Source organism: Dromiciops gliroides, chromosome 3, assembly GCF_019393635.1.
Source record: "Dromiciops gliroides isolate mDroGli1 chromosome 3, mDroGli1.pri, whole genome shotgun sequence".
In the NCBI taxonomy this organism is placed as follows: Eukaryota; Metazoa; Chordata; class Mammalia; order Microbiotheria; family Microbiotheriidae; genus Dromiciops; species Dromiciops gliroides.
The window spans coordinates 639,833,629-639,847,941 of NC_057863.1; the positions used below are offsets into that span (position 1 = coordinate 639,833,629).

At 43.4% G+C, this 14,313-nt stretch overlaps 1 pseudogene; it reads left to right on the forward strand.

Moving 5' to 3' along the window:
- Positions 1–11,271: 11,271 nt before the first annotated feature.
- Positions 11,272–14,313, forward strand: part of LOC122748184 — a 30,214-nt pseudogene continuing 27,172 nt past the window's right edge.

Below are 14,313 nucleotides of genomic sequence, written 5' to 3' on the forward strand. Positions count from 1 at the left end.
CAGAGACTGAAATAACTGCTCTGATTATTGTCATCTTTCCCTGGTGGCCCCCATGCCCAGAATGTTTTCCCTCCACTGCTGGCTGGCTGCCTCGGGCCCATCTCCTGTCCTCTTGCTGAGACTTCCTGTGTATCTCTCTTATCTGTGTGAACATTAGAATGTAAGCTTCTTAAGGGTGGGCACAATGCCTTTTTTCATGTCTCCAGTACCGAGCCCAGTGACTGGCACATGATAGGCTCTTAATCAAGGCTTCTTTATTGGCTATGGGTGGGGGGGTGATGACTTTGTCATGTTCAATGGAATCCTGAAGGGCTTTGTTGACTGTGGCATTTGTTGAGTTGTTTCCTGGAGTATGATAAATCTGTACATCCCGGCTGCCAGAACAGTCTTCAGACCATTCTATTCTTGGGAGGGATTGTGCTTCAGAGTCACTGCTGGTCAGAAGCTGGTCCTGGAGGCACCGAGGGCCTTGATGACTGTGCTACCAGCACAGTCTGGCAGTCTGGCAGGATGCCATCCTGGGACATTGAGCAGTCGATACCCAGGCCCGCCTGATTCCTGGCAGAACAAAGGCAGTCTCCCTCAGGTTGTCCCAGCAGTGGCCCAGCCGCTTGAGCAAACCTAGTTTTGACTCCAACTGGCGCATGTAGAGGGAGGCTTTGTTCCTTTACTATTTCCAAGTTCCCGCTGCCTCTGTCCACGTGTGTGCCATCAATACCTTCTCTCTAGAGCATCTGAAACAAACAAATCTTATACATCCCAACACAGAAATTGTACTCAGCATCCTCTCGGCTCATGAATCGTTCCTGCAAAACTACTCCAGGCCTGGGAAATGGCAATTTGACAAGAGCAACAACCTCAGTTTGGGACAACGGCTGACCTCCCTCCCTGGCCTTGTTAACCAAGTGCCCGATTCAAGAATCCCTCTCAAAGGTTTCCTCTAGCTCATCTAAGCTGTTGGATGCTCATCCTTTTTCTTGCAATTACTAATTATCGGATAACTTGAGATTGTGTCAAGAAATTCCTCGAGGTTGGAACAAGGTCTGACCCTGTAGAGGATCGTAGGGTCATCATAGGTTAGCACTTAGGGGTAACTTAGTCCAGTTTGCAGGGGAGGGGAATGATTTGCTGAAGGTCATAACAAGTAGGAAGTTGAAAGCCAGAATTTGAACTCTGGTCCTCTGACCCAAGATATGTTTCTTTTCTTTGTGTTCCACCGTGGCTCTTCTTGGTCTTTGCCTGACTTCACTGGACAACATGGTATGTAGAGCTGGCTCCTCTCCACCCAGGTGGGATTTGAACAACAGCAACCAGTTTTCTTCTAAATCTCTTAGACACTTCTCTAACATAGCCTATATAGAGCTTCAGGCTTACATTCCTCACCCAAATTCCCTTGGTGGGTTGGGTCTCCAGAGGAAGACTACTTATGATAGAGCCAGTGATAAAGCATCAATAACTGATGATATTTGATAACCAACAAAGTCGATCTTTCATCACAAAGGGACATTTACTAAAAAAGATACAGCAGAACTAAAGTGCAAAAAAACCAAACCCTGAATTAGGGACATACCCTTCTGCACCTTGGCTGAGGAAAATAGTGGATTTAGACTTAAAAGTGACTGCTAATAGATATTCTACCTACCCAGTTCACTTATGGTATGGCCCAGCTAAAGAATGAATTACTTTCCTTGCAAGGCCTGGGGTTGGATTGAGTGGATTGTTCCTCAGAGCAGAAAATTGGGGCAGGGCACATTTCAGAAGCAGGCTACCTAGTAGCCAGGCTAGATCAATAATGCAGCAGGGAGGAAATTGGCGTGCTCCATAGCCATCAAGAAATTGTTTAACCAAGCTAAGAAGATCCCTCAGGATACAAGGAAGATCAACCGTGGCTAGGTTCCCTCTGTTCCTGGAAGTAATTGCAGAGGGACCAAAGTCATTAGGTCATTTCCCTTCAATTCATTATCAGGGAGCTAATTTTTATGACTCCTAGTACAGCCAACAAGGAGAAAGGCATGGTAAGAGATCCACGTAAGAGCAGTTCTCAAGGGGTAGTGGGAGATGGACAAGGAAGTGACAAAGGGGCAGTGGGCATCTTCCTTGTCTGGTGTGGTAGTCTAAAGTTACAAAAGAAAAGTTTCCTCCTCCATGTTGGTGGTGGCCAACTGAGTAGGGGCAGTACGAGGTAGACCCAGTGGATAGAACGCTGGCCCTGGAGTCAGGAGGACCTGAGTTCAAATGTTACCTCAGATCCTGGCCAAGTCACTTAACCCGAATTGCCTTAAAAACATCCAGGGCCATCTCCAGTTGTCCGGATGTATATCTTGCTACTGGACCCAGATGACTCTGGAGGAGAGTGAGATTGGTGACTTGCTCAGCCCTCCCTCACTTAAATCCAATTCATTGCAATTCATGACATCACCTTTCGATATCATGGTCCTCTTCAGAATGAATTACAAACAACAACCACTGAGTATAAAAAGGAATAACAAAGAAACAAGAATAGCTAGGTTCACATTTTTGTTTTCACTCTTGGAGTTGGGTTTTTTTGTTTTGCCATTAATCTTTTTTCCTTTCAATATATTTTTATGTCATTAAATATTTCCCAAGAAAGTTTTCAACTTTCATTCTTGTAATTTAAAATATTAACATTAGGGGCAGCTAGGTGGCGCAGTGGATAGAGCATTGGTCCTGGATTCAGGAAGACCTGAGTTCAAATCCAGCCTCAGACATTTGACACTTAACTAGCTGTGTGACCTTGGGCAAGTCACTTAGCCCCAATTGCCTCACCAAAAAAATATATATATATATATTAACATTAAAAATTTTTTTTGACCTCCAGATTCTTCCCTCCCACCCCTACTACCACCCACTGAGCAGAACAATATATCAATTAATTAGGCATGTGAAATTGTGCAAGACATTTCCATATTAACCATGTATATATATCAGTAATAAACATTTTTATTTATAGTTTTGAGTTCCAATTTTTTTCCCTCCTTCCCCTCCCTAAGGCGGCATGCAATCAGATATGGGTTATACGTGTACGATTATATATACATATATTGGGGTTTTTTTTTTGTCAACAAAAGTATTTTATTATTTTCTGGTTACATGTAGACAAAGTTTTCAACATCTATTTTTAGAAGATTTCTAGTTCCAAATTTTTCCTCCTCCATGCTCTCCCCCCCTCCCCAAGACAGCAAGCAATCTGATATAGGTTATATATGTACAATTACATTAAACATTTCTGCATTAGTCATGCTGTGAAAGAAGAATCAGAACAAAAGGGAAAAACCTCAAGAAAGAAAAACAAAAAAAGTAGAAATAGTATGGTTTAATCTGCATCAAGATTCCACAGTTCTTTTTTCGGGATTTGGAGAGCATTTTCCATCATGAGTCCTTTGGAACTATCTTGGACCATTGTATTGCTGAGAAGAGTCAAGTCTATCACAGTTGATCAAAACACAGTGTTGTTGATACTGTGTACAATGTTCTCCTGGTTCTGCTCATTTCACTCAGCATCAGTTCATCTAAGTCCTTCCAGGTTTCTCTGAACTCCTCCTGCTCATCGTTTCTTACAGCACAATAGCATTCCATTACATTCATATACCACAGTGTTTCATCAAGGAAACACTCCGTGTTTCTTGAAGAAATAAAGGGGAGGGATGTGGTAAAATAATGGAATTTGGCAGACTGATTGGAATGAGTCACACCTGTCCTGAGTGACGTATGCTGCTGATGTTAGCAGGAGAAATCACTCTCCGATTGAGTTTGAAGGAGGGAGGGAGGGGGCAGCTAGGTGGCACAGTGGATAGAGCACCAGCCCTGGATTCAGGAGGACCTGAGTTCAAATCCAGCCTCAGTTAATTGACACTTACTAGCTGTGTGACCCTCGACAAGTCACTTAATCCCCACTGCCCTGCCAAAAAAAAAAAAAGAAAGAGAGAGGGAGGGAGGGGAGGGAGAGTAAACACTTGCTGAGGGGAGCGCACTTTCTTTTTGGTCATTTGAGCTGTGGGAGTGGACTAAAGAGAGAGATTTTTTCTTGGCAGTTTGTCCTGTGGTCCCTGGCTACATAGCTGTTTCCCATTGAAGCTATGGACTCCAGGTGGTGAATTAATAAACGAGCCCAGCTCTTTTGAATTAGCTGAGCCAGAAGTGAGTTTGGGGATTGTATAGACTTAGGTTAGAGTTAGGGGGATTATCCATTTTTCTTTTTCCCTATTCCCTTGTCTTTGACTATTAATTTCACCTTTACTGTGTATTTTATTCCCATTAATAAAATCTGATTCATTTGTGGAAAAGAGGATGTTAGGCTCCTTTCTTATTGGCCTGGGAGAAATATCTAAAAAGGCAATTTGGAGGGGAGGGAGCTTTGGACTTAGGGGTCCCTCATTATTTTCGGGACCCCAATATTACGGTGAACCACCCAATTAGCTCTCCCCATATTAAATTTGGCCCTTACAACAACTTGTTCAGCCATTCCCCAATTGACAGGCATCTCCTCAATTTCCAATTCCTTGCCACCACAAAAAAGAGCAGCTATAAATATTTTTGTATATGTGGGTCCTTTTCCCTCTTCTATGATCTTTTTTGGATACAGACCTAGTAGTGGTATTACTGGGTCAAAGGGTATGCACAGTCCCATAGCCCTTTGAGCATAGTTCTAAATTGCTCTCTGGAATGAATGGATCAGTTCACAGCTCCACCAACAATGCATTATTGTTCCAATTTTTCCACAGCTTCTCCAACATTTATTATTTTCCTTTTTTGTCATATTAGCCAATCTGATAGATATGAGGTGGTACCTCAGAGTTGTTTTAATTTGTGTTTCTCTAATCAGTGATTTAGAGCATTATTTTATATGGCAATAGATCACTTTGATTTCTTCATCTGATCATCTTACAATACTGCTGTTATTTTGTATATAATGCATTTCACTTTGCATCAGCTCATGTAAGTCTTTCTAGGTTTTTCTGATATCATCCTTCTCATCATTTCTTACAGCACAATAGTGTTCCATCATAATCTCATCCCACAATTTGTTTAGCCATTTCCCAATTGATGGGCATCTCTTCAATTTTGATCTTTTTCTTTTGGTGAGGCAATTGGGGTTAAGTGACTTGCCCGGAGTCACACAGCTACTAAGTGTCAAGTGTCTGAGGCTGGATTTGAACTCAGGTCCTCCTGAATCCAGGGCCAGTGCTTTATCCACTGCACCACCTAGCTGCCCCCTAATTTTTTGTTTTTTAATCTTTTTGGATACCAACCTAGTAGTGGTATTACTACATCAAAGAGTAAGCATGGTTTTATAGCCCTTTCGCCATAGTTCCAAATTGCTCTATGGAATGTTTGAATCAGTTCACAACTTTACCGAGTATATTAATGTCTCATTGTCCCAGTATCCCTTACTACATTTGTCATTTTCCTCTGTTGTCCTATTATCCAATCCAATAGGTATGAAGTAGTACCCCAAAATTGCTTTGACCTGCATCTCTCCAATTAATAGTGAGTTAGAGCATTTTTTTTTCATATGGCTATAGGTAGCTTTGATTATTTTATCTGAAAACTTCATATCTTTTCATCATCTATCAGTTGGGAAATGGCTCTTATTTTAATAAATTTGACTCAGTTCTCTATGTGCTTGAGAAATGAGGCCTGTCAGATAAATTTACTGCAAATTTTTTCAGTTACTATTGCTAACTGTATTTCTCTCCATCCCATTCCCTCCCTATGACATTTACTTTATTTTCTTTCACCCTGTCCCTCCTCAAAAGTGTTTTTGTTTCTGACTTCCCCCTCCCCCAATCTGCCCTCCCTTTTTTCACACCACCCCATCCCCTTCCCTACTTACTTACCTGCAGAGTAAGACAGATTACTATACCCAATTGAGTGTGTATGTTGTTCCCTCTTTGAGGCAATTCTGATGAGAGTAAGGTTTACTCACTCCTCCGCACCTCCCCCATCTTCCCCTACCCTCCATAAGCTTTTTCTTGCTTCTTTTATGTGAGATACTTTACCCTATTCCATCTCTCCCTTTCTCTTTCTCCCAGTGCATTCCTCTCACCCCTTAATTTTATTTTTTTAAAGATATCATCCCTTCTTATTCAACTCACACTGTGCCCTCTGTCTAAATATATTCCATTTGACTGCCCTAATAATGAGAAAGTTCTGTTATGATTTCTTTTTCCTGTTTACCTTTGCATGCTTCTATTTGTAAAAATGGGATTTTTTTGTTGTTCAGTTGTTTTCAGTTGTGTCTGACTCTATATGAATAGAATACTGGCCCTGGATTCAGGAGGACCTGAGTTCAAATGTCCCCTCAGATCCTGGGCAAGTCACTTAACCCCAAATGCCTGGGGCCATCCCCAGTCATCCTGATATATATTTTGCCACTGGACCCATATGGCTCTAGAGGAGAAAGTGCAGTGGATAGAGTGAATCTGAGTTAAAATCTATCCTTTCTAGCTGTGTGATCCTGGGCAAGTCACTTCACCTGGTTTGCCTCATATGTAAAATGAACTGGAGAAGGAAATGGCCAACCACTCCAGTATCTCTACCAAGAAAACACCAAAGTGGGTCACAAAGAGTTGGACACAACTGAAACGACGCAACAACAACAAAGAATTTGTACGTTGTATACCTGTAGCCAGTACGCATGAAAAATTCTTGAGTCCTGCTTTCAGGGACAGGGTATCTCTATCTTTAGATGTGTTATTACTGGTCCTGTAGGCTCTCCCAAATTTCCATTTGGACACTCCTTCCAGTAAAGGGGAGTCTGGCCTCAAAAAAAATCTCTATTGAGTGGGAACTTAATCGAAGCTTCACCCACCCGGGAAATTGGCTTTAGCCCTCAAGGGAGGAGGGAAGGAGCCTGGGGTTAACCCCAGGCTGAGTCGCTTGGCAGTTTACTGCTGCTAGTGATTTTTCTAACAACTTCCCAGATTTTATGCCTAGATCATCTTATATCTGCTACCAACCTTTATATCTAAAGAAACGTAGAAGAAATCCGCAAACACAAAACGAGTCGCCAACAAAAAATGTCCAAGGTCCACATTATGTCAGCTCTTGTTCAGAGACTTATCGTGCATGGAGATTCCCGAAGGGGCTGGGAATAGCTAAATTCTGACTCATACATCCCAGGGCTGCTATGCAGATGCTAGGAAGAAAGGTAAGCAAAATCTCCCTACTACTACAAAGGCATGGGATTAGGTCGATCTCCTTTGCTTTTGGAACACATTGGTCTTTCCCTGATGGATCACAAATGGGCCAGTGGCTGAAATGGATTTAGCCCTCAAATGGGTAGGCGACTTACAGCGTTATAGAATAAATTTATCCTTAGGACTTGGTAGATAGATGGATAGATAAGAGTATTTTCAATGGCTACTATATGCCAGGCATTGGGGAAAACACTGAGGATACAAAAACAAAGAAGACTGTTACTGTTCTTTTTTTTAAAAATAAAAGTATTTTATTATTTTCCAGTTACATGTAGAGATAGTTTTCAGCATTTGTTTATATAAGATTTCCAATTTCCAATTTTTCTCCCTCCCTCCCCCCCTCCCCTAGACAGCGGGCAATCTAATATAGGTTATATATATGACTGTTCCTGTTCTTGAGGAACTTATACTCTGATGGGGGAATATAGCATATCAAAGGGAGTTGAAAGAGGCCTTTGTGGACATTTCCCGGAAGCGATAGGGTAGCCTGGTTCTGGGCCCGAACTCTCTGAGGGCAAGAACTGCCTCTTTTTTCTCATAATTGCACCCCCCTTGCTTAGTGCAGTGTTTATTGACTTGGACTGAGTCCAAGAATAAATTAGGGTTTTGATAAGAAGGAAATCACACCTAGGGCATTATTTCTTTAGAACTTTTTCCAAGCATGGATAAGGTTTGAGATCCCAGACTTTAGGCAAGAACAGCAAAATGAGACTTTTTAACATTTTTCTTTGTCCAAGGACACTGAGATAATATTACCTCTCAATATTTTCTTCAAGAGGCAGTGTGGCTCAGTGACTAGAGAGCTGGCCTTGGTGGCATGAAGATCTATGTTCAAATTCAGCCTCTCAACACCAACTGGCTCAGATCCTGACAAAACCACTGACCACTGACCCTGGGCCCTTCTCTGGTTCTGTAGGCCACATAGAAGGTGCTGACTTGGGTTGGCAGATATAGTTTCCTTATCTTGAATTCCCTAGATTAATAAAACCAGAGGTCTAATCTCTCTGCAGGTCCCCTAATATTTCCCTTATTAGGGAGAAAGGGGGTCTTGGTATGTTTCCACAGGGTGAAAGAAATCAAGTCTAGACTAATAAAGTCTCATGGAGTTTTTTTTTTAACTTTTAAAAAAAATTATAAAAGTATTTTATTATTTTCCAGTTACATGTAGAGATAGTTTTCAACATTTGTTTTTATAAGATTCTAGTTTCAATTTTTTTCCCTCCCTCCCCCCTCCCCAAGACAGCAAATAATCTGATATAGTTTATATATGTACAATAACATTAAACATATTTCTGCATTAATCATGTTATAAGAGAAGAATCAGAGCAAAAGGGAGAAACCTCAAAAAAGAAAAACAATAGCACCCAAAACAAAAGAAATAGTATGGTTCAATCTACATCCATATCCCACAGTTCTTTTTTTTTTTTTTCTGTATCTGGAGCCTTTTCCATCATGAGTCCATCATGGAGCTTTTCCTAGTCTTGGAGAGGTCAATAGAACAGTCCTCATCCTGGACTGGTGTCCCAGGAGCCCTGTTTGGGCTGGAGGGAAGGCCCATGGACCGAGGCTATTCCTCCTACCTTATGGGAACAGTGCATCGCCCTGACTGCAGATGAGGCTCAGTGGCCAGGTAAGAAGAGAGGTTTGAAAAACACAAAGTCGCTCACAGATTACTGACCCCACACCAGGAGAACAAGATGAAGAAGGATCAGTTGACCATCCCCAAGTGAACTTAGTGTCTTGGGTTTCTCAGACTTGCTCATTTAGTTGACCTCTGTTGTAAGAAATCAGTGGCACGGAGAGCGTCCTGGACGATCAGGTGGGGCAGGAGTGGAGGATGGGGACTTAGCAGGTCAGCTGACCACGATACCCCTGGGGGAGCCCTACTTTATGTCAAGGACAGGGCAGCAGACCTACAGTTTGGTCGTAGGTCTCCTCGCTGTGCCCCAGTGACTTTGGACAGGTCATCTTTCCTCTTCCATTTTCTCATTGGTCAAAACGATGGGGCTGGACTTTATGGTCTGCAAAGTCTTTCCAAATCCAAATTCCACGACATTTATGGGTGTGATTTTCCTCCCAACAACGTGGTTGGTTGTAGCATCATGATTAGGGCATGTGTAGTGAGCTTCATGCTTTCCTCCTTTCCAGGAATAAAGCTTGGGGTGTGTGTGTGTGTGTGTGTCTGTTTTTGTCTCTCTGTCTCTGTCTCATTCTCTCTCTGTCTGTCTCTGTCTCTGTCTCTGTTTCTGCCTCTGTCTCTGTCTCGGTCTCATTCTCTTTCTCTGTCTCTGTCAGTCTCTCTGTCTCTGTCTCTGTCTCATTCTCTCTCTGTCTGTCTGTCTCTGTCTCTGTTTTTGTCTCTGTCTCGGTCTCATTCTCTTTCTCTGTCTCCTCATTCTCTCTCTGTCTCTGTTTCTCTGTCTCTGTCTCTGCCTCTCTCTCTTTCTCTTTTTAAATACTGCAGGTCGCCCCAGACTTCTAGTGGCCCCATAATTTTCCTGCTTTCATTCTGGGGCCTGGTTTCACTTGCACCAAGGTACAACTGTGAAGCGTTAATCTCTATCCAGGCTTGACAAGCATGTGTTTTTCTTTAGTGAGGCGTTATCTGGAGCAGCTCCTTCCTAGGTAATTGAGGATTAAGACTCAGCCAGATCGGAGGTAGGCTGGGCTTGGTTTTATTACCCATTTGTTTCCAGGGGAGTGGGGTTTCTGCAACTGCCCCCAGAGCATTGGCTGAACATTGGTTGGCTGGCTGCCCACCTATTCACTCAGTTCAGTCCTGGGGAGAAGACTTAAAACTCAGCCCTGCCCGGGGACCTGTGGAATCTCGTTTAGTTCCCAGCTTGGCTCCTGGGTTGTTAAGCAAACTCCCTCCTATCCTGACTTTTGCCCCATTTTCCCTGCTCCCAAGACAGGGGTCATAGGCCTTCCTCTTTGGGAAGGGAGTTGGAGGTCTGTGAATGACTAAGATAGTACTGGGAGATGCTTCTCTTTCTGGGACCTTGCTCTCATATCTCAATCAATGCTCAATCAACGAGCATTTATTTCGTGCCTACTATGTGCCAGAGGACAGATAGGAGATGCAGTGGATGGAACACCAGGCCTGGAATCAAGAAAACTCATTTTCCTGAATTCAAATCTGGCCTCACACTAGCTGTGTGACCCTGGACAAGTCACTTAATCCTTTTTGCCTCAGTCTCCTCATCTGTCAAATGAGCTGGAGAAAGGAAATAGCAAACCACTCCACTGGCCAAGTCAACCCCAAAAGGGGTCACAAAGAAGGGTGGGGGTTCACAAATCAGGGAAGGCCTTTTTTTTTTTTTTTTAGTAAGGCAATTGGGGTTAAGTGACTTGCCCAGGGTCACACAGTTAGTAAGTGTTAAGTGTCTGAGGCCGGATTTGAACTCAGGTACTCCTGAATCCAGGGCTGGTGCTCTATCCACTGCGCCACCTAGCTGCCCCAGGGAAGGCCTTTCTTGAACTTAGCTTTGAAGGAAGGGAGGGGGAATTCTAAGGACAGAAGAGAATGGAGAAAGCATCCCAGGCATGGGCAAAGGTCCAGAATCCAGAGAGGGGATGATGTCTGAGAAACAGCAAGAAGTACAGAGTATGGGAAGGGAACGTGTCACAAATCTGGATGGGTAGGGTGGTGCTGGGTGGCAAAGAACCTTCAATGCCAAACCTGATGCAGAATAAGTCCACAATGGTATGGACGGTTTTAACACCAAACCAAGAAGTTTGCATTTGATCTTTTGGCAGGGGTGTGACATGGTTGGCTTCTTTTTGCAGCTCTGTTGAGGATGTCTCAGAGGAGAGAGGCCCAAAGCATGGGGACCAATTAATTAGGAGACCCTTTCAATAATTCAGGTAAGCAGGGCAGCTAGGTGGCGTAGTGGATAGAACACCAGCCCTGGATTCAGGAGGACCTGAGTTCAAATCTAGCCTCAGATACTTGGCACTTACTAGCTGTGTGACCCAGGGCAAGTCACTTAACCCCAATTGCCTCACCAGGAAAAAAAAAAGAAGGAAAATAATTCAGGTGAGCCGCGACATGGACTGGGGACTAGGCTGGTGACCCAGTGAGTGGAGACAAGGACACAGATTCAAGAAGAAGTATGCTGGTAATTGGCCAGACCCTACACATGATGACTAGCTCATGTTTTATGTCTTTATTTACAGTTTACAAGACAATTTCCTCAGCCCATTTCCCAGATGAGAAAACAGGCCCAGAGACGGGATGGGACATGCCTTCCCTTCCTCCTCCTCGTTCAACTCCTAAGTGTCTGGGCTAGGATTTGAACTCCAGGCATCACCAGAACATTGCAAGTTACTTCACTTGATTTGCCTCAGTTTCCTCATCCATAAAATGTATATAACAAGGCAGGGACCAGATGACCTCTTATGGATCTTTTCTGCTCCAGGCCTATGGTGTGTTGTACCCAGAGAGTCTCCAATGCCTGAGATTTGATTTCTCCTATAACTGGTTGGACCACATGTTGTGTTTGGTTCTGGGCTCTATATTTTAGAAAGGGCAATAATAAATCTATGGAGGGAGGGCCTCAAGTCTAGGCCATGTAAGAATCAGGGGAAGGAATGGGGTGTGTGTGTGTGGGGGGCACAAAGATAGGATCATAATGGATTTAAAGTGAGAAGGGACCTTTTTGTTTTTCCTGTTCTTTGGTGTTTTCAGTAGTGTCCAACTCTTCGTGACCCCATTTGGGTTTTCTTGGCAAAGATACTGGAATGGCTTGCCATTTCCTTCTCCAGCTCACTTTACAGCTGAGGAAACTGAGGCAAAGAGGGTGAAGTGACTTGCCCAGGGTCACGCAGCTAGTAAGTGTCAAGTGTCTGAGGCCAAATTTGAGCTCAGGTCCTCCTGAATCCAAGGTAAGTGCTTTATCCACTGTGCCACTTAGCTGTCTGAACAGAGGATTTTAGATTTGATCCTGAAGGCCTTAAACATTGCCCCAGAAAAAAACACTTTTTACAAAAAAATTAATTGAGATTATTCTAACCTTTTATTTTTTCCTTTTTTTTTTCTTCCTGACTAGATTTCCATGGAAGTGAGGTGCTTACTCACCAGCCTGATCCTGTTGCTGATTGGCGTGAGACCTTTGACCTAGTCTATTTCCAACCTGCTCAGCAGCCTGGTAGGCCCCTCATTCTTGGAGAGTTGTCATCACATCACCTACGTGGCATGGATGGCTGGTCATTTTGTAATTTAAAGGGGGATGGAACAGACATTATATTATCCTTCCTCTCTTCTCCCCAACCCTTAATTCCTTGCTGGGTGGGGAAGCAGGAGTTTGGGACCAGAAGCTTGATCACTCTGCTCTTCTCAGAGAGAGATGGAGTGCCAGGGCAGAATTATATCTATCTGTTCCCTTAATATGAGTCTTCCTGACTCCACTGAGCCACCTAGCTGCCCATCTGTAATCTAGTTGGTCCCAAATATGGAGATACCTATATTTTGCCTTCATATATCAGATGCGGCAAAACATAAGCTGTCAAGGATGGTTCTGAATGTTCTAACAGGGTGTCAAGTAACATAATGGGCTTGAGAACATTGTCCTGAATTGGGGCAGGTTGTGTTGGGTGGAATCCAAGAAAACTCTGCAGTGGGTGGAGGCAGAGTCCAGTGTTCAAACGTAACTCAAATCTCCAGCCCTTTAATTTCCTGAACAGTCTCTGGGAGGTTATGTATATTAGCAGAGCTGGATTGTGAATCAAGGTGGTCTATTGGAAAGGAAATTGGAACCCCAAAGTCACATTATTCTGCCAGTCAATTGGCCAGCCTCAATTTAGCCATTAGCTAAAACATTCTGAATTTATACGCAGGTTCTTCTAATATAGGTATCAATTTCATCTCCATGAGGGTAATTTATTCTTTGTTCAACCCAACAACTTTTTTCATCCTTACCCTTCATGTGTGCTCTAACTAGGTGGCTCTAAAGCTCAGGAAGTCCACTAATTCCCTATTCCATACCAATTATCTGACAGCAGAGACTGGGGACTGGGCTCATCATTAATCTGGACATGGGGGAGATGATGCTATAGTGACCAGAAGAGATCCCCTTAGTGAAAGACAATGCAGTGACAGTCACTCAATGAGGCTTTTTGTGCCCATCGCAGCATCTCTTTTCGAAACACCAATAGCGAATGTTCCCATGTAGTGCTCAACCTGCTTCTGATCAGTGAATTGGTTATGTTGGCTCTCTTGCCCAATCTCAGGGTAAGAGGCCTGTACTCATTGCATATGATACTTATTCACGACATGGTATTTCAGTGCTAGTTAAGAGACTGTGCTTCTGGGATGATAGCTCCTGAGTCCCCACTGGTATCCTCAATTTGTTATTAAAAACAACATTTACAGAAGGTTGGGCCAGGGTGGAGGAAGGTGAAGGGAAAAGAAAGCTGGAAGACACCGTACACACTTCTAGTCATTGCCAGGAGGCTAGAACTGGGCTGTGCAGGAACCTGCGGTGGCAAAATCCAAGACCAGATGGCCAAGTGGGACAAGGGTGACTCATGCTGGATGGTGGAGGAAGGATGCTTCAAACTGCTTCACCAATAAGATGAAATCTCTTCTTCTGGTAATCCAGGTGCAAAGTAAAAGGGCAACTGTGAGTGAGCTCAATGGACAGGCATCAATCAATAATCACAAAGGCAAACTCATCTTTTTCTATCAGTGGGCCATCAGACAGAACTAGAGAGGTACTTCTTTGTTTTGTTTTTGTGGGGCAATGGGGATTAAGTGACTTGCCCAGGGTCACACAGCTAGTAAGTCTCAAGTGTCTGAGACCAGATTTGAACCTAGGTCCTCCTGAATCCAAGGCTGGTGCTTTATCCACTGCACCACCTAGCTGCCCCCTAGACAGGTACTTCTAAGTCAGGGGTGAAATATGAGACCTGTGGGGTTCTCAACTTGATGGTGATGAAGTGGAGAACTTTGCCAAAGATGAGTCTGATACAACTCCGCTGATCTTAATGAAACAAAGGAATGTGACAAAGATCTGAGATACAGTAGAAACTTATAGCAGGACTCTTTTTTTTTTTTTTTAATGAGGCAATTGGGGTTAAGTGACTTGCCCAG